We start from the raw sequence: 20,665 nt of genomic DNA, 5'->3' as shown, positions 1-20,665 counted from the left end.
ATAATATGAGAGTGCACAAGGCTCGTCCCCTAAGCTGTCCCAGGACAGACATACTAATATGCTGCTTAGAAATCTTTTACAATAGGAGGTGGCTACTGAGAAACTTTTGAGGTAAAACTTCTTTCTTTTTTACATAGAGATGTTCAGGAGATATTTTCTAGTCAGCTTTTTACAGCTATATTGCATCACTTCCAAGTGTTTAAACATTTGGGTATTATGGCCCTTTAAGTGTAAGATCCCATGTAGCGTTGTCATGTAAAAGTGAAAGCTTTTGGGCAGCTTCTTTGAATGTGTGGCAGACTTGTCCATTAACAGTGCGTAGGTCCCTAAAGGATTTTGCTCCTTTTAAGTGCAAGAGCAGTAACCTCAAACAAAATCTCTCCAAATCTGATGAAATATTTACATAATACAATCGGCCAATTGTTGTATCTGCTCCTCTTTGTCTTGGATTCCACTCACGGGTTTTTACGTCAAATACATAATGTTGAGGAATGTCAGAGTAAAAAAATTGCTGTGCAGCATGACTCTCATCATTCAATTTGAAGTATACTGTCAAAGTGGTATCCCTGTCTTGTGCCTTTTCTGCAGCTAATTGTATGTTATCATTATGGAAATATACATCTTGTTCGCCTGGAAGATGAACTTGAAGTCTTATTATTGTATGTATTTGATGGTGCATCAGAAAACCATACAACCTCCAAACAGCTTTAGGAGCACTGACATATCTTGAGTCCAAAAAATGTATTTCATCATGCTGTAGTGTGGCATGTTCCTTAATGGAAATATTTGCACAATCATAACCTTTATATACATATTTGAAGAGATATTTAACACTTTTAACAGAAACACAACTCTCTACATTTATATGGCAGTTGTATTTCAAGCAGAAGTATGGGCTATATGGAACTACCCAAGAATTGTCCATTTTTTCCCTTTGACAATTACTGTGGTCTCATTTTTTCGTCTCCGATATCGAGGATATCCATCAACATTAAGTAAAGTTTGTTCTTGAAATTGTTTTGGAAAATTTTTGCTGAAGTTACCATCAACCATGCACGGAGAATTTAAATTATGTTCTCCACATGGTTCTGTGTATCATATGATTTATTACAATAGCATGTAGCCTGGGATAAATATGTTCATCTGGAATTTTAGCTGATATAAATGTGTCAATGGTTTCAGCATCCTTTGGCTTGTCTTAGGCTTTCAATATTAAGAGGATATGAGCATGTGGTAGTTCTCTTTTTTGAAACTCTATAACATGCACTTTTGCGCAAGGACTTCCAAGAACATGTTTGTTCAAGATACAATGCAAAAGAGAATTTAGTTTGAGATTGAAAACTGTTGCTACCAAATCTGGTCTGAACTCCACTGCTTGACATTCTAAATAGGTTATCGACTATCTCAGGCCATTTAGGGTTGCAGGTCATGGTGATGAAGTAATCCGGTTTTCCATATTTTCTAACAATGGCCATAGCATCATGGTAATTTTGGGCCATATTTCGTGGACTTCCCTGAAAAGATGATGGCAAAATAACTGCTTTTCCAGGCATTAGGCCCTGTGCAGCAGCTTCACTTTGAATGTAATCCATTAATCCTGTATATTTTTCAATGCGAAGGTTAGATTGAGTTTGACCGATATAGTTTAGTCTGTTAGCCTCAGTCTTGACATAAGCGTCAACAAAGTACTGCTGTGTCAACTTGCCAGCACTAAGGAAATGATTAAATTGATCCCGAATTTTAATCCTGTAAGAGTAGTATTTCATTTGACTAACTCTTATCCTTGGATTGCTGGTTGCTCTTCTTTGTACATCACTAATTGATGTTGGCCTGTAGTTAAAAGCAATGTTGGAACCCCAACTTTAGTCCCCATATGGGAACAACAAAGGATACAGCAATGGTTCAAGATTGGGATCTAAGACACTTATTTTTCAGTTTTTTTTTTTTTGTTTGATATGTAGAGTGGCAATGAATAAGAAGGTCACGTTCAAGAGGAGGTTCACCATCAGAATTTTGAGAAATAAAAGCCACCTCATTAACTCTTTGTGCGTTATATTTTCGCCAATCTGATGTGCTGTCCTGAAGAATTACCATAAAAACTTTAGAAGTTTGAACTCCATTTAAAGAGGCTTCATGGATGCATTCTTGCTCTACCTCATAGAGCATTTTACATGCTTTTGCAAAAGGGTTATACTGAGACATACTGTATATGAACTTAACTCCCTCAAAAGCTCAATGTGACATCCTGAATTTTCTTTTAGTGCAGCTCGTTGGTCCGCAGTTTCCTCAGGATTCAAAATGTAGAGCTGTGCAAATTTGCGTTGATTATCATTTTTTGGATGCAAGGCATCAGATCGGTGATAGATTTGCCCATTTATTCTAAAGCAGTATGGTCCATATCTTGGAGGTGGTGCAATGTTTGCTCCCATTGATGCAAAAGCCAATGCACTATTGATAGAACGGATATTTTGCATAAAATTCTTTGAATGTGTGTGATGTCCAGTTATTAGTTGTTGGATCAGTGGTGAAATTTGTATATCAGGTAATGTGATTTTGCCTTTATTGCAACATTTATTAAAGAGCTTATCGCTTGGTTGTTCCTCTGGAAAATGCTTAGCCATGCAGAATTTGCAAAAAACGTTAAGTTGCCCACATGTGTGCATCTGGACATTGTCTTCATTAAATAGTGAATGGTTGTAAGTTGCGTTATATTGATTAGTGATAGTGATGTTAGTGTGAACTTTTTTGTTACGTTCACGATTGCTTACCCTTATAAGAGCTCTTTCAGCATCTGTATTATTTTTTCTATGGGCAGCAGAACGTGATCTTTGCATGTCCTGATGGCGAGCTTTTTCCTGAGCTGTCATATTGGCCCTCAAAATTCGTTTGCAGTATTCTTCTTACGTTGACTTACCCTTTGTTGTTCAGTCATATGCGTCCGACGTATACGTTGAGCTTCATTTCTTCTGCGTTTAACGTTTTCTGCATCTTTATGTGTTAAAATTCTCTTAGGAGGCATTGTGCAGTTTTGTACTTCTATCTGCTTTTGTTTTGCAGCCTCTTTGTCTCACCCTTTTATTTGTGTCACTCGTAGTCTCTTTATAATTTGTGTCTATTTTTTTGCATATATTTTTTTTCTCTCTACCTTTTTTTTGTGTGTACCACAGTCTCTTTATTTGTTTTGCACTTTAAGTTGTGTACGCAGTCTCTTTATTTTCCCTAGGCAGTCTCTTTATTTGCCCTTTTATTTGTTTTAGACACTATCTTAACATGTTTTAGGCAGTCTCTTTATTTGTTTTAGGCAGTCTCTTTATTTGCCATTTAATTATTTTTAGGCACTCTCTTTATTTGTCCTTGTATTTGTTTTAGGCAGTCTTTAATTTTTTTTTAGGTAGTCTTTACTTTGGGGCATATGTATCAAGCTCCGTATGGAGCTTGATGCCCCGTGTTTCTGGCGAGCCTGCTGGTTCGCCAGAAACAGCAGTTATGATGCAGCGGTCACAAAGACTGCTGCTCCATAACCTGTCCGCCTGCTCTGAGCAGGCGGACAGACATCGCCACAATACAACCCGATCGAGTACGATCGGGTTGATTGACACCTCCCTGCTGGCGGCCCATTGGCCGCGAGTCTGCAGGGGGCGGCGTTGCACCAGCAGCTCTTGTGAGCTGCTGGTGCAATGCTGAATACAGCGAGCATATTGCTCGTCGTATTCAGCGAGGTCTGGCGGACCTGATCCGCAGTGTCGGATCAGGTCCGCCAGACCTTCATAACTAGAGGCCTTTGTATTAGGCAGTCTTAGGCACACTTTATTTTTGTTTTAGACAGTCTTTATTTTGTTTTACACAGTCTTAGGCACTCTTTACTTTGTTTTAGACACTTTACTTTGATTTAGACACTTTTTACTTTTTTTTTTGGCAGTATTTTTTTTTTTTACTTAGTTTTTGGCAGTCTTTATTTTTTTTAGGCAGTTTTATGCTGTCTTTATTTTGTTTTAGGCAGTCCTTGGCACTCTTTACTTTGTTTTAGACACTCTTTATTTTGTTTTAGGCACTCTTTATTTTGTTTTAGGCACTCTTTATTTTGTTTTAGGCACTCTTTATTTCCTTTTTATGCAGTATATATGTTTTTTTAAGGTTTATTATTATTATGCTGCTTACGTAGTATAAGGCACTCTTTATCGGCTTTTTTATGCAGTATATGTGGTTTTTAAAGGTTTATTATTATGCTGCTTACGTAGTATTAGGCACTCTTTATTGCCTTTTTATGCAGTATATATGTTTTTACTTTTTTTTAGGGTTGTTAATATTTTGCTTTACAAAACAACAAAAAGTAATGGTGCACATCCAATCACTTAAGTCCACTCTTTCATGGCATATTTGTATATGCTCCTGTCTGCCAAATATACTTACATAGCTTCTAATAAAATTGGGATAAACATCTCGCAATAATATTGGCTTATATTTGAGCTGCACAAACAAATATACTTCTATCTGCTAAATATACTTACATAGTTCAAATAAAATTGGGATTAACATCTCGCAACAATATTGACTTATATTTAGCTGCAAAAAAATTTTTTCTGAAAAAATGCCTTTAAATGAAATGGGATCTTAGTCACACAATATGATCATATTCTGCTAAGCCAGTCACCACTTACAAGGTGTCCCATATTAGACTGGTCCTACACTAACCAGTTTCCACACTGCAGCAAGTCATGTCTACACAGTGTGAAGCTTTCTAGCTTATTAAGTATATTTATCTGGAACACACCTGGGCTGGGTGGCGTGCATTAACCAAAGGTGAGGGATTTGGTCAGCTCCCTATTTAAGAGATACAACAAAGGTTTTTTTTTGGTTAAGCACACCACAAAAGGACTGTTTAATCTTAACACACATATTGTGGGAGTGCTACCAAAGTGACCAAAACAATTACAAAACAACAAAATATAATGGTGCACATCCAACCATTTAAGTCCACTCTTTCATATTTGTATATGCTTCTGTCTGCCAAATATACTTACATAGCTTCTAATAAAATTGGGATAACCATCTCACAATAATATTTGCTTATATTTGAGCTGCAAAAACAAATATACTTCTATCTGCTAATATTTTGCTTTAGCTTATGCAGTAAGTTTTATAAAGTTATTTTTTTATTTTATTTGATTTTTGTGTGTGCTGTGTAGCGCACTCTTGCTCTCTTTTATGAGCCTTTTAAAGCCAGCAGTTATGCAGTAATGTTTTTTTTATTTAAAGCAAGTAGTGAACCTTCCAGTTCTACTGGCAATTTTTATGTGTGCTGTGTAGCGCACTCTTACGCTCTTTTATGAGCCTCTTAAAGGCAGCAGTTATGCAGTAATGTTTTTTTTTTAATTAAAAGCAAGTAGTGAACCATCCAGTTCTACTGGCAATCTTTATGTGTGCTGTGTAGCGCACTCTTACGCTCTTTTATGAGCCTGTTAAAGCCAGCAGTTATAAAGATAAGAGTGTAACCTTAGCGCTGGAAAAAACAACTCAAAGCTGCAGTGAGAAATTAAGGATTCCCTTGTTCCTTACTATCAAATGCTAAAAAAGATTTAATTACACTGATTGCAGAGAGCTGCAACCAGGTAATTGACCACTGCTGCACTCTCTCAACGGATAGCTAAATGAGTGCAGCAACCAAAAAGTGAAGGGGTTAACTTTAAAAATATTTTTTTAATTGCTTACATTAATCCCTATAGATAAAAATCACACTTAATAATTTAAAATGTAATACATAAACATATACACTAAAATCACAACAATACAACAAATATTACAATTGGTAAAAGAGGGAGAGCAAATGCACAGTCTCTTTAATAGAACTAGTCCGTTGGTTAAAAGTCTTTTGGTATGCCAGTTGGTGGGTTAAAAAACAGAATTTATGCTTACCTGATAAATTACTTTCTCCAACGGTGTGTCCGGTCCACGGCGTCATCCTTAATTGTGGGAATATCTCTTCCCCAACAGGAAATGGCAAAGAGTCCCAGCAAAGCTGGCCATATAGTCCCTCCTAGGCTCCGCCCACCCCAGTCATTCGACCGACGGACAGGAGGAAAAATATAGGAGAAACCATATGGTACCGTGGTGACTGTAGTTAGAGAAAATAATTCATCAGACCTGATTAAAAAACCAGGGCGGGCAGTGGACCGGACACACCGTTGGAGAAAGTAATTTATCAGGTAAGCATAAATTCTGTTTTCTCCAACATTGGTGTGTCCGGTCCACGGCGTCATCCTTACTTGTGGGAACCAATACCAAAGCTTTAGGACACGGATGAAGGGAGGGAGCAAATCAGGTTACCTAAACGGAAGGCACCACGGCTTGCAAAACCTTTCTCCCAAAAATAGCCTCCGAAGAAGCAAAAGTATCAAATTTGTAAAATTTGGCAAAAGTGTGCAGTGAAGACCAAGTCGCTGCCTTACATATCTGATCAACAGAAGCCTCGTTCTTGAAGGCCCATGTGGAAGCCACAGCCCTAGTGGAGTGAGCTGTGATTCTTTCAGGAGGCTGCCGTCCGGCAGTCTCATAAGCCAATCGGATTATGCTTTTAAGCCAAAAGGAAAGAGAGGTAGAAATTGCTTTTTGACCTCTCCTTTTACCAGAATAGACGACAAACAGAGAAGATGTTTGTCTGAACTCTTTTGTAGCTTCTAAGTAGAATTTTAGAGCACGGACTACATCTAAATTGTGTAGCAAACGTTCCTTCTTTGAAACTGGTTTCGGACACAAAGAAGGTACAACTATCTCCTGGTTAATATTCTTGTTGGAAACAACCTTAGGAAGAAAACCAGGCTTAGTACGCAAAACAACCTTATCTGAATGGAACACCAGATAGGGCGGAGTACACTGCAGAGCAGATAACTCTGAAACTCTTCTAGCAGAAGAAATAGCAACCAAAAACAAAACTTTCCAAGATAATAACTTAATATCTATGGAATGTAGAGGTTCAAATGGAACCCCTTGAAGAACTGAAAGAACTAGATTTAGACTCCAGGGAGGAGTCAAAGGTCTGTAAACAGGCTTGATCTTAACCAAAGCCTGAACAAATGCTTGAACATCTGGCACAGCTGCCAGTCGTTTGTGTAGTAAGACAGATAAAGCAGAAATCTGTCCCTTTAGAGAACTCGCAGATAATCCTTTATCCAAACCTTCTTGCAGAAAGGAAAGAATCTTAGGAATTTTTATCTTATTCCATGGGAATCCCTTGGATTCACACCAACAGATATATCTTTTCCATATTTTATGGTAAATCTTTCTAGTTACCGGTTTTCTGGCCTGAACCAGAGTATCTATCACAGAATCTGAAAACCCACGCTTTGATAGAATCAAGCGTTCAATCTCCAAGCCGTCAGCTGGAGGGAGACCAGATTTGGATGTTCGAATGGACCCTGAACAAGAAGGTCCTGTCTCAAAGGTAGCTTCCATGGTGGAACCGATGACATATTCACCAGGTCTGCATACCAAGTCCTGCGTGGCCACGCAGGAGCTATCAAGATCACCGAGGCCCTCTCCTGTTTGATCCTGGCTACCAGCCTGGGAATGAGAGGAAACGGTGGAAACACATAAGCTAGGTTGAAGGTCCAAGGTGCTACTAGTGCATCCACTAGAGTCGCCTTGGGATCCCTGGATCTGGACCCGTAGCAAGGAACCTTGAAGTTCTGACGAGACGCCATCAGATCCATGTCTGGAATGCCCCATAATTGAGTCAACTGGGCAAAGATCTCCGGGTGGAGTTCCCACTCCCCCGGATGGAATGTCTGACGACTCAGATAATCCGCTTCCCAGTTTTCCACACCTGGGATGTGGATCGCAGATAGATGGCAGGAGTGATCCTCCGCCCATTGTATTATTTTGGTCACTTCTTTCATCGCTAGGGAACTCCTTGTTCCCCCCTTATGATTGATATACGCAACAGTCGTCATGTTGTCTGATTGGAATCTTATGAATCTGGCCTTTGCAAGCTGAGGCCAAGCCCTGAGAGCATTGAATATCGCTCTTAGTTCCAGAATGTTTATCGGGAGAAGAGACTCTTCCCGAGACCATAGTCCCTGAGCTTTCAGGGATTCCCAGACCGCGCCCCAGCCCACTAGACTGGCGTTGGTCGTGACAATGACCCACTCTGGTCTGCGGAAGCTCATTCCCTGGGATAGATGGTCCAGGGTCAGCCACCAACGGAGTGAATCTCTGGTCTTCTGATCTACTTGAATCACTGGAGACAAGTCTGTATAGTCCCCATTCCACTGTTTGAGCATGCACAGTTGTAATGGTCTTAGATGAATTTGTGCAAAAGGAACTATGTCCATTGCTGCAACCATCAACCCTACTACTTCCATGCACTGAGCTATGGAAGGACGTGGAACAGAGTGAAGAACTTGACAAGTGCTTAGAAGTTTTGACTTTCTGACATCTGTCAGAAAAATCCTCATTTCTAAGGAATCTATTATTGTTCCCAAGAAGGGAACTCTTGTTGACGGAGACAGAGAACTTTTTTCTATGTTCACCTTCCATCCGTGAGATCTGAGAAAGGCCAGAACGATGTCTGTATGAGCCTTTGCTCTTGAAAGGGACGACGCTTGTCTTAGAATGTCGTCCAAGTACGGTACTACTGCAATGCCCCTCGGTCTTAGAACCGCTAGAAGGGACCCGAGTACCTTTGTGAAAATCCTTGGAGCAGTGGCTAACCCGAATGGGAGGGCCACAAACTGGTAATGTTTGTCCAGAAAGGCGAACCTTAGGAACTGATGATGTTCTTTGTGGATAGGAATATGTAGGTACGCATCCTTTAGATCCACGGTAGTCATAAATTGACCTTCCTGGATAGTGGGTAGAATCGTTCGAATGGTTTCCATTTTGAACGATGGTACCCTGAGAAATTTGTTTAGGATCTTTAAATCCAGAATTGGTCTGAAGGTTCCCTCTTTTTTGGGAACTACGAACAGATTTGAGTAAAATCCCATTCCTTGTTCCGTCATTAGAACAGGGTGTATCACTCCCATCTTTAACAGGTCTTCTACACAATGTAAGAACGCCTGTCTCTTTATTTGGTTTAAGGATAAGTGAGACATGTGGAACCTTCCCCTTGGGGGTAGTTCCCTGAATTCCAGAAGATAACCCTGAGAAACTATTTCTAGTGCCCAGGGATCCTGAACATCTCTTGCCCAAGCCTGAGCAAAGAGAGAGAGTCTGCCCCCTACTAGATCCGGTCCCGGATCGGAGGCTACTCCTTCATGCTGTTTTGTTAGCAGCAGCAGGCTTCTTGGCCTGCTTACCCTTGTTCCAGCCTTGCATAGGTTTCCAGGCTGGTTTGGGCTGTGAGGCATTACCCTCTTGCTTAGAGGATGCAGAATTAGAGGCTGGTCCGTTCCTGAAATTGCGAAAGGAACGAAAATTAGACTTATTCTTGGCCTTGAAAGGCCTATCTTGTGGAAGGGCGTGGCCCTTTCCCCCAGTGATGTCTGAGATAATCTCTTTCAATTCTGGCCCAAAGAGAGTTTTACCTTTGAAAGGGATGTTAAGCAATTTTGTCTTGGATGATACATCCGCTGACCAAGACTTTAGCCAAAGCGCTCTGCGCGCCACAATTGCAAACCCTGAATTTTTCGCCGCTAATTGCAAAGCGGCATCTAAAATAAAAGAGTTAGCCAACTTAAGTGCGTGAACTCTGTCCATAACCTCCTCATATGGAGTCTCTCTACTGAGTGACTTTTCTAGTTCCTCGAACCAGAACCACGCTGCTGTAGTGACAAGAACAATGCACGAAATGGGTTGTAGAAGGTAACCTTGCTGTACAAAAATCTTTTTAAGCAAACCTTCCAATTTTTTATCCATAGGATCTTTGAAAGCACAACTATCCTCGATAGGAATAGTAGTTCGCTTGTTTAGAGTAGAAACTGCCCCCTCGACCTTAGGAACTGTCTGCCATAAGTCCTTTCTGGGGTCGACCATAGGAAATAATTTCTTAAATATAGGGGGGGGGAACAAAAGGTATGCCGGGCTTCTCCCACTCCTTATTCACTATGTCCGCCACCCGCTTGGGTATAGGAAAAGCATCGGGGTGCACCGGAACCTCTAGAAACTTGTCCATCTTGCACAATTTCTCTGGAATGACCAAGTTGTCACAATCATCCAGAGTAGATAACACCTCTTTAAGCAGTGCGCGGAGATGTTCTAATTTAAATTTAAATGTCACAACATCAGGTTCAGCTTGTTGAGAAATTTTTCCTGAATCTGAAATTTCCCCATCTGACAAAACCTCCCTCATGGCTACTTCAGATTTGTGTGAGGGTATGACAGAACAATTATCATCAGCGCCCTCCTGCTCTTCAGTGTTTAAAACAGAGCAATCGCGCTTTCTCTGATATGCAGGCATTTTAGATAAAATATTTGCTATGGAGTTATCCATTACAGCCGTCAATTGTTGCATGGTAATAAGCATTGGCGCGCTAGATGTACTAGGGGCCTCCTGCGTGGGCAAAACTGGTGTAGACACAGTAGGATATGATGTAGTATCATGTCTACTCCCCTCATCTGAGGAATCATCTTGGGCAATTTCATTATCTGTGGCAGTACTGTCCTTACTTTGTTTGGACGCTATGGCACAATTATCACACAATTTTGAATGGGGAGACACATTGGCTTTCATACATATAGAACATAGCTTATTTCGAAGGCACAGACATGTTAAACAGGCTTAAACTTGTCAATAAAACACAAAAACCGTTTTAAAACAAAACCGTTACTGTCTCTTTAAATTTTAAACAGAGCACACTTTATTACTGAATATGTGAAAAAGTATGAAGGAATTGTTCAAAATTTACCAAAATTTCACCACAGTGTCTTAAAGCATTAACAGTATTGCATACCAATTTTCAGAGCTTTAACCCTTAAAATAACGGAACCGGAGCCGTTTACAAATTTAACCCCTATACAGTCCCAGCTACAGCCTTTGCTGTGACCTAACCAAGCCCAGAGGGGAATACGATACCAAATGACGCCTTCTAGAAACTTTTCCAACTACTTTCAGGTCCTCACACATGCATCTGCATGTCTTGCTCTTAAAAACAACTGCGCAGTAATGGTGCGAAAATGAGGCTCAGCCTACAACTGGGAAGGCCCTCCCTGACTGGAAAAGGTGTCTAACATAGTGCCTGACGTTAAAAAACATTCCCCAAGTTTATAAGTGTGAATTATCAGCATAAACATGTATAAAATGTCCAAATAAAGCAATCGATTTAGCCCATAAAAGTGTCTACCAGTTTTATAGCCCATATTAAGCCCTTTATTCTATTTGAAACTAAGAAAATGGCTTACCGGTCCCCATGAGGGGAAATGACAGCCTTCCAGCATTACACAGTCTTGTTAGAAATATGGCTAGTCATACCTTAAGCAGAAAAGTCTGCTAACTGTTTCCCCCAACTGAAGTTACTTCATCTCAACAGTCCTATGTGGAAACAGCAATCGATTTTAGTTACTGTCTGCTAAAATCATCTTCCTCTCACAAACAGAAATCTTCATCCTTTTCTGTTTCAGAGTAAATAGTACATACCAGCACTATTTTAAAATAACAAACTCTTGATAGTAGAATAAAAAAACTACATTTAAACACCACATACTCTTAACCATCTACGTGGAGATGTTGCCTGTGAAACGGCAAAGAGAATGACTGGGGTGGGCGGAGCCTAGGAGGGACTATATGGCCAGCTTTGCTGGGACTCTTTGCCATTTCCTGTTGGGGAAGAGATATTCCCACAAGTAAGGATGACGCCGTGGACCGGACACACCAATGTTGGAGAAAAGCAGAAAGGGCGTCAAGCAAGCTCCTGATGGGTTAATAGCCAGCGTGAAAGCTAAGTGATAGGGCAAGAAGAAGGATATACACAATCCTTTAAACAATATGGAGATACAAAAAACATAAGGTGCACACTTTTACTTACACCAGATGTTTATGAACTGTCTCAGGGGGCTCCTCTCAAGGCGAACTGCTTGTATTTCCTCAGCGTGTCCCAAGGGTTTTGTAGCAGACAGAGGTCCGTTGTGTCTTTTGCTGTACTAACCGGCCTCCAGAAAGCTCAGCCCGCCAGACGGAACTTCAAAATAGCAAGGCGCTCCTGTACGCCAGAACAGAAACTTCAGGCTACGGAAGCCCAAAACGACCAAAGTACTAAGCAACGCGTTTCGGCTGATTCACAGCCTTTCTCAAGCTCAATCCAGCAGTTATACAGTAATGTTTTTTTTTATTTAAAGCAAGTAGTGAACCTTCCAGTTCTACTGGTAATTTTTATATGTGCTGTGTAGCACAGTCTTAGGCTCTTTTATGAGCCTCTTACAGCCAGCAGTTAAAAAATAAAATAAAAATAAACAATTATGTATAACTGCTGGCTGTAAGAGGCTCATAAAAGAGCCTAGAGCCTAAGACTGTGCTACACAGCACATATAAAAATTGCCTGTAGCACTTAAAAAAATAAATAAAAATAAACAATTATGTATAAGTGCTACAGGCTGTGTAGCACAGTCTTAGGCTCTAGGCTCTTTTATGAGCCTCTTACAGCCAGCAGTTATGCTTTTTATTTTTTCACTTAATTACTAAACCTTCCACTTCTACAGGCAGTTCTTGTGTGTGAGGTATAACGCAGTGTTGCGCTCTTTTATTAACTTTTTAAAGCCTTGCACCTTTGTTCCTCACGCAAACCCTTCACAGCTGATGCAGAGAGATGCCTCGCGACAGCCAGACCCGTTCCTCGCGCAAACCCTGCACAGCTGATGCAGAGAGACACTTCTAACTGATACTCACCACTAACGCCACTGTAAGTGTGCCAGCTGTCTCACGCGCTGCTGCCTAAATTGCGAGGTGTGAATGTAAGGCCAGGTGTGGTGCCAGTTGTCAATCTAAGGCCAGGTGTGTTTGTCCTACTGCGCATGACAGCTTCGGACAAACACACTTTATAGGATAACTGGTATAACATAAGAGGTGGAAAGTATCGAAGAGTATTTGTAAATTAAATATTTAGAACAGACCAGTACAGTGAGTACAGTGAAATCGAACAGTGGGAGAGAAGGAACAGGAGTAATGGAGCATTTTACCTAGTAACCCATGCTACAAAGCCACTGCCTACTTATTTCACAGCTTCTCCATCTCTCTTAAAGGTCATATAAACATTCTATTAATAAGTGAAAGTGAGAAACTTTTGGACTATTCCTTTCTATTTTTGCCATTATAAACCCCTTTTTGTTTTGGACACATGCAGATGGAAGTATAAGTAATAGTGTATATTGCCCAGTGTTTGTTAGTTCTCCTATGAAAAAACATAAATTATGCTTACTTGATAATTTAATTTCCATCTGGGGGAGGAGAGTCCACTGCTTCATTCATTACTTGTGGGAATTCAGAACATGGCCACCAGGAGGAGGCAAAGACACCCTAGCCAAAGGCTTAAATACCTCCCCCACTCCCCTCATCCCCCAGTCATTCTGCCAAGGGAACAAGGAACAGTAGGAAAAACATCAGGGTATAAATGGTGCCAGAAGATTAAAATTACATTTAGGTCCTCCCACAGATGGAAATGAAATGATCAGGTAAGCATAATTTATGTTTTCCATCTTAATGGGAGGAGAGTCCACTGCTTCATTCATTACTTGTGGGAACAAATACCCAAGCTCTAGAGGACACTGAATAGAAAAAACAGGAGGGCAAAAGGAGGTGGACCACAAAACTGGGGGCACCACAGCCTGCAGAACCTTTCTCCCAAAAGCTGCTTCCGCCGAAGCAAAGACAAATTTATAAAATTTTGCAAAAGTATGTAAGGAAGACCAAGTTGCCCCTTATAAATCTGCTCCATAGAGGCCTCATTCTTAAAGGCCCAAGAGGAAGCCAGAGCCCTAGTTGAGTGAGCCTTAATCATCTGAGGAGGCTTGTGTCCCGCTGTCTCATATGTCCCAGATGGATCGTACTCCTCAACCAAAAAGATAGAGAAGTGGCAGAGGCCCTTTGCCGCCTGCGCTTACCTGAATACACAACAATTAAAGACGAAGTCTGTCTGAACTCCTTTGTGGCCTGAAGATAAAACTTCAAAGCCCGAACCACGTCCAGATTATGAAGTAACCTTTCCTTCGAAGAAGAAGGGTTAGGACACAAAGAAGGAACTACTATTTCCTGATTGAAGTTACAACTCGACACCACCTTGGGAAGGATTCCCAATCCAGTACAAAGAACAGCCTTATCAGTGTAAAAAACTAAGTAGGGAGGCTCACAGTGCAAGGCCGCCAACTCAGAGACTCTGCGTGCCAATGCAATAGCCAGTAGGAATAGGACTTTCCATGAAAGAATCTTAATGTGAAGCATATGCATAAGTTCAAACAGAGCCCTCTGCAAAACCTTAAGAACCAAGTTTAAGCTCCAAGAAGGAGCCGAATTCCAGACAGGCCTGATCCTAACCAGAGCCTGAACAAAGGACTAAATGCAAGCTTCTTATGCAACAGATCAGATAAAGCCGAGATTTGTCCCCTTAGGGAACTGGCGGCAGGACCCTTATCCAGAGCGTCCTGGAGAAAGGCCAAAATCATGTATACCCTGACCTTGTGCCAGGGGTACCCTCGATCCTCACACCAGGACAAGTAGGTCCTCCACACCTTGTGGTAGATGCGTCAAGTGACCGGCTTCCTGGCTTGAACGAGTGTGTCAATCACTCTTTCCGAAAATCCACTCTTGGCTAAGACTAGACTTTCACTTTTCACTTTTTCACTTTTCTCCAACCAGTCAGCCTTAGAGAATCAAGATTTTGATGAAGAAAAGGACCTTGAACCAGCAGATCCCTGCGACAAGGTAACCTCCACGGAGGAAATGATGACATCCGCACCAGATCCGCAAACCACATCCTCCGCGGCCATGACGGAGCAATCAGAATAGTCGAAGCTTGCTCCTGCTTGATGCAGGCCACTACACGAGGTAGAAGAGGCAACAGTGGAAATATGTACATTAGGTTGAAGTCCCAAGGCATCTATCAGTTTCGCCTGGGGATCCCAGGATCGCGGCCCGTATCTGGGTAGATTTAAATTGAGTCTGTCCCCCATCTGTTACAAATCTCCGCGAACATCTTGGGATGGAGAGACCACTCCCCTTGAAGAAATGTTTATCTGCTCAGAAACTCTGCTTCCCAGTTGTCCACACCCGATATGTGGATCGCTGAGATGGAACAACTGTGAGTCTCTGCCCATTCCAGAATCTGAGATACTTCCCTCATGGCTAGGGAACTTCTCGTTTATGTAAGCTACCGAGGTAATGTTGTCCGACTGGAATCTGATGAATCGGGACGACCCCAGGGGGGCCAAGCCCTCAGAACGTTGAATATCGCTCGAAGTTCCGAAATATTTATAGGTAGACTCGAGTCCTCTCGAGTCCATCTGCCCAATGTCTTTCTGGCACCCCAAACAGCTTCCCATCCTGATAGACTTGCATCCGTGGTCACAATCACCCAGGATGGTCTCAAGAAGGATGTCCCCTGTGACAGCTGCCCCGGTCGGGTCCACCAAGATAGGAACTCCCTCACCGGTCTGTCCAGAGATATCTGTTGGGACAGATCTGAATGATCGCCGTTCCATTGTTTCAACATGCACAGCTGAAGAGGTTTGGGATGGAACCTGGCAAATGGAATGACATTTATGCTGGATACCATGAGCCCGATCACTTCCATACACCTGGCTACAGATGCCTGGAGGATGTCTGGAGAGCTAGACAGTTGGACGCGAGCTGGAATCTATTATCGTACCCAGGAATTCCCCCCTGTTGCTGGGGACCAATGAACTCTTTCCTTCGTTTATCTTCCACCCACGGGACCGAAGGAGGAGAAGAGCCCTCGAGTGATCCTCTGCAAGACTGTAGGACGGAGCCTGGACCAGGATATCATCCAGATAAGGTGCCACTGCATTCCCTCTGGCTCTCATTACCGCGAGTAGAGCTCCCAAAACCTTTGTAAAGACTCTTGGGGCAGTCGCCAGACCAAACAGAAGGGCCACAAACTGGAAGTGCTGGTCCAGGAAGGTAGATCTTAGGAACCTGAAGTGATCCTTGTGAATTGGAACGTGAAGGTAAGCGGCCGGAGGGACTAGGACGATTACTCCGAGAGATGAGAGATCCCCACACCACCCAGGAAGGCGTCTCTCTTCTCTGGTCTTGAAGATATGTTTGACAGGAGGAATCTGCCTCTGGGCGGATATGACTTGAATCCTATCCTGTAACACTGTGCTACAACCTCCAGAACCCAAGGGTCTAGAACGACTCTTTTCCTCCGCAAAAAGAGATAGTCTGCCCCCAACATGATCCGAGTACGGATCGGGGGCCACCCCTTCATGCCAACTTCTTGTTCTGCTTGGACTTGTTCCAAGCATTATCTGGCTTTCAAGATCCCTTGGACTGCTCAGACTTTGCGGCAGCTTGCTAGGGCTGAGACTTGTCCTCACGAAAGGGACGAAAAGTAGACCCCTTAGGTTTATTCTTCTTATCCTGAGGCAAAAACGCACCCTTGCCACCCGTTACTGTAGATATGATGGAATCCAGGCCCGAACCAAACAAGACTTTCCCCTTGAACGGGAGGGAAAGCAAGCGAGACTTGGAAACCATGTCAGCAGACCACGACTTTAACCACAAAGCGCTGCGGGCTAAAACAGAAAAACCTAATGTCTTAGCATTCAGGCGAATAATCTGCATGTTAGCATCACAAATGAACGAATGCGCTACCCTTAAGGCCTTAATTCGTTCTTGAATCTCTTCGAGGGGAGTCTCCACCTCGACCATCACTGACAGAGCGACACACCAATAGGTAGCCGCACCAGTAACCGCAGCAACAACCGCTGCAGGTTGAAAAACGAACCCCGTGAGTTGGAACAACTTCCGCAACATGGACTCCATATTTTTATCCATGGTTTCCTTGAACGAAGAGCTATCCTCAAGCGGAATAGTCGTTCTCTTAGCGAGTGTGGAGATAGCCATCTTAATGGGAACCGGGAAGGCCTGAGGCACTACCCTGTCCTCGTAAACCCTATCAAGTTTAGGGATCGAAGGTTCCTCCGGTAGTGTCAGTTCCGGAACCTCCAACGCAGCAAGCACCTCTTTCAGCAGAAAGTGCAAATGCTCCATCTTAAATTTAAAATCTGGTTCCTCCGCGGACAGAGGTCTAGAAGTAGCCAATTCCGAATCAGAAGCGACATCCTCCGATAAGTCGGAGTTGTCCTCATCAGTGGATAATCTATCTGAGACATTCATCGGAGTCGATGACACCTGAGACGGATAGCTGTGTCGTACTTTTCGCTTGCGCTTAGTAGGGCGTGGCAATGCATTAATGGCCGCAAAAACTGCCGTCTGTAACTGACTGGCGAAGTCTGGTGGCCAAAGGGTCCCTCCCTCGGCAGGATTAGTAGTGCCCTGGGAAACTGCTTGTGTAATCGCAGGTGAGTGCAAAGAACGCACCTCGCGGGGCGGAGAACCCTCAGAGGTGGATGGCTCAGTCATACTAAATGTCTTATTCTTTTTAGATATAACAATATTGTCAAAGCATGTGGAACAGAGTTGAGCAGGCGGTTCAAATACAACCCCCTCACAATATACACAGATAATAGGTTTAGAAAAAGAGGGAGTATCCTCTAACATATCAGAGTCTTCTATAGCTTGCGCCTTTATTGCGGACTTGATAAAAACTTAAATGGCATCTTTATATCCCAATGGCCGGGGCACTCACCACCTCCTATGACCCGGACTACAAGAAACAGCTTTGTCTCCTACGAACGCAGGTTGAGAAAGAGGAAGTTACAGAGGCCACACCCGGTCACATGGAGTGCCATGCAGGACCGCCCCTGCACTCCAGGAATGCGCCAAAAAAGCCTGCCTCAATCTCTAGCTAAGTGAACTGACTGTTCCATACTGACAGAGCCTCATCTCAAACAAATGCAGCCTAAACACAAACAATATTATGCACACAAAAAAAACCCTGTACAATAACCCCCTTCCGAGGGTATTACCCTAGATTCTATAAAGATAAAGGAGCCACACTGTGACCCTGTCTTCTTATATTATCATATATATAAAAATGAAACAATCTTACCAGAATCAACGCCATGGAACAGGAACACAGCCTTTCAAGTGTGACAGGGTAGTAGCATAGCTCCTGACATGGACATGAGAGCATAAAAGCAGGCAGCGAAACCCTTCAACGCTGATTGCTAATGGAGCTGTTATTCTGAATCGGGATGGGTTCGCAGAAAGACTCTCCCTGCATCTCCGAACTCTAACATTCACCCATGTTCTCACTGAGAGGCTGACAGGGCTACTCAAAACTCCAGTCCCATCTCGAAGAGTACTGCCCTCCATAAGAGACTACTCCGAATATTCCGACACTTCTCTGCCAACCTCCTGTGACAAAAGGCAAAGAATGACTGGGGGATGAGGGGAGTGGCTAGGTATTTAAGCCTTTGGCTGCAGTGTCTTTGCCTCCTCCTGGTGGCCAGGTTCTTAATTCCCATAAGTAATGAATGAAGCAGTGGACTCTCCACCAATTAAGATGGAAGCATTAATTTATTACAGATGCTCCTGCAGTTCCAATGAAGGAACCTTTCTTGATTTACTTATAAATATTGCTACAAGTTAAAATTAAATAATTTATGTCTATCTTCATAAGTAAAACCATTGAGTAATTCTCTACAAATGAAAATTAGTCTGGAGTCATCTTGTTGGTCAGTTTCTCTACCAATCTTTAAATATTTAACTTTGACCTGGCCATATTGCCACTTTAAGGGAGGACACTTATGAAAAAACAGAATTTATGCTTACCTGATAAATTACTTTCTCCAACGGTGTGTCCGGTCCACGGCGTCATCCTTACTTGTGGGGATATTCTCTTCCCCAACAGGAAATGGCAAAGAGTCCCAGCAAAGCTGGTCACATGATCCCTCCTAGGCTCCGCCCACCCCAGTCATTCGACCGACGGACAGGAGGAAATATATATAGGAGAAACCATATGATACCGTGGTGACTGTAGTTAGAGAAAATAATATATCAGACCTGATTAAAAAACCAGGGCGGGCCGTGGACCGGACACACCGTTGGAGAAAGTAATTTATCAGGTAAGCATAAATTCTGTTTTCTCTAACATTGGTGTGTCCGGTCCACGGCGTCATCCTTACTTGTGGGAACCAATACCAAAGCTTTAGGACACGGATGAAGGGAGGGAGCAAATCAGGTCACCTAAATGGAAGGCACCACGGCTTGCAAAACCTTTCTCCCAAAAATAGCCTCCGAAGAAGCAAAAGTATCAAATTTGTAAAATTTGGCAAAAGTGTGCAGTGAAGACCAAGTCGCTGCCTTACATATCTGGTCAACAGAAGCCTCGTTCTTGAAGGCCCATGTGGAAGCCACAGCCCTAGTGGAGTGAGCTGTGATTCGTTCAGGAGGCTGCCATCCGGCAGTCTCATAAGCCAAACGGATAATGTTTTTAAGCCAAAAGGAAAGAGAGGTAGAAGTCGCTTTTTGACCTCTCCTTTTACCAGAATAAACAACAAACAAGGATGATGTTTGTCTGAAATCTTTAGTAGCCTCTAAATAGAATTTTAGAGCACGGACAACGTCCAAATTGTGTAACAAACGCTCCTTCTTTGAAACTGGATTCGGACACAAAGAAGGTACAACTATCTCCTGGTTAATATTTTTGTTAGAAACAACTTTAGGAAGAAAACCAGGTTTAGTACGCAAAACCACCTTATCTGCATGGAACACCAGATAAGGAGGAGAACACTGCAGAGCAGATAACTCTGAAACTCTTCTAGCAGAAGAGATTGCAACCAAAAACAAAACTTTCCAAGATAGTAACTTAATATCTACGGAATGTAAGGGTTCATACGGAACCCCTTGAAGAACTGAAAGAACTAGATTTAAACTCCAGGGAGGAGTCAAAGGTCTGTAAACAGGCTTGATCCTAACCAGAGCCTGAACAAATGCTTGAACATCTGGCATAGCTGCCAGTCGTTTGTGTAGTAAGACAGATAAAGCAGAGATCTGTCCCTTTAGAGAACTTGCAGATAATCCTTTCTCCAAACCTTCTTGTAGAAAGGATAGAATCTTAGGAATCTTTATCTTGTTCCATGGCAATCCTTTGGATTCACACCAACAGATATATTTTTTCCATATTTTATGGTAAATTTTTCTAGTTACAGGCTTTCTAGCCTGAATCAGAGTATCTATTACAGAATCTGAAAACCCACGCTTTGATAAAATCAAGCGTTCAATCTCCAAGCCGTCAGCTGGAGGGAAACCAGATTCGGATGTTCGAATGGACCTTGAACAAGAAGGTCCTGTCTCAAAGGTAGCTTCCATGGTGGAGCCGATGACATATTCACCAGGTCTGCATACCAAGTCCTGCGTGGCCACGCAGGAGCTATCAAGATCACCGAAGCCCTCTCCTGATTGATCCTGGCTACCAGCCTGGGAATGAGAGGAAACGGTGGGAATACATAAGCTAGGTTGAAGGTCCAAGGTGCTACTAGTGCATCTACTAGAGTCGCCTTGGGATCCCTGGATCTGGACCCGTAGCAAGGAACCTTGAAGTTCTGACGAGACGCCATCAGATCCATGTCTGGAATGCCCCATAATTGAGTTATTTGG

General features: G+C 42.6%; 1 pseudogene; it reads right to left on the bottom strand.

Moving 5' to 3' along the window:
- Window positions 1–214: 214 nt before the first annotated feature.
- On the bottom strand, window positions 215–2,867 carry LOC128664877 (uncharacterized; annotated as a pseudogene).
- Between the last annotated feature and the right edge of the window lie 17,798 nt (window positions 2,868–20,665).

This window comes from Bombina bombina, chromosome 6 (genome assembly GCF_027579735.1).
Source record: "Bombina bombina isolate aBomBom1 chromosome 6, aBomBom1.pri, whole genome shotgun sequence".
Taxonomy (NCBI): Eukaryota; Metazoa; Chordata; class Amphibia; order Anura; family Bombinatoridae; genus Bombina; species Bombina bombina.
Note: the sequence above shows the minus strand (reverse complement) of the source record. Positions and strands in the feature narration are given on the sequence as shown.